Below are 825 nucleotides of genomic sequence, written 5' to 3'. Positions count from 1 at the left end.
ACTTCTAGTTTATGAAAATAATTTTCGCAATGGGAAGATAAAATAGACACGCTTGAGTGCAAGGAAGCTAAAAACATAAATAAGACTGATGCATGCTAAAGTTGAAGGCTTAGTTGCGGTCGAGAACACCAGATGGCAGAGTAATCGGTGCTTCTATAGAGATTCTGGGCAAAAGGAGTAGAGAAGCTGACATTTCAATAAATAAAACAAGGAAATACAATAAGACTGATACATTTCATTGGATTAAGTAAATCTTAGCAACGCTTGCCAATATTCATGAATTACAAAAAGAAAAAAAAAACGTTCATGGTCACACGCAGTAAACAAAAGTTGTTGGACACAACACAATTGCAGACATACAATGAATCGTTATCCAAGACCCTTATTTCTTGCCTTGAAAACCTAAGGAAAACTATGCAATTAAAAATTGCATCTGAATAAATAGTTGGATAATCTTGTTTTTAAATGTATAGGTTTTAATATATTTTTAAAGGGAAATCAAGACTAACCTTGAACGGCGGCGCGAGGGAGAGGCAGAGGGGCTTGGGGGCCGTCGAAGCACGAAATTCGCCAGCAGTTGTTGCCGTTGGAGATACATTGCAGGAGACTGGTGTTGCACCTGTTCAAGAGAGCGTACCACCAAATGGAGCTGCGACGAGCGAGACCGGCTTAATAACAGCAGAACCTCCTCCATTCTTATACGTTGCTCAGCCGATGGAGATATGAGGGTGTGGAGGAGCAGGAGGAGGAAGAGGAGGAGAGTAAGAGGGGGGCAAATGAGAAGAGAGACCCTGGATGGCTCCAGCAAGGCGCCCACTGGCGTCC

This window comes from Palaemon carinicauda, chromosome 21 (assembly GCF_036898095.1).
Source record: "Palaemon carinicauda isolate YSFRI2023 chromosome 21, ASM3689809v2, whole genome shotgun sequence".
NCBI lineage: Eukaryota > Metazoa > Arthropoda > Malacostraca > Decapoda > Palaemonidae > Palaemon > Palaemon carinicauda.
This window is presented reverse-complemented; position numbering follows the sequence as displayed.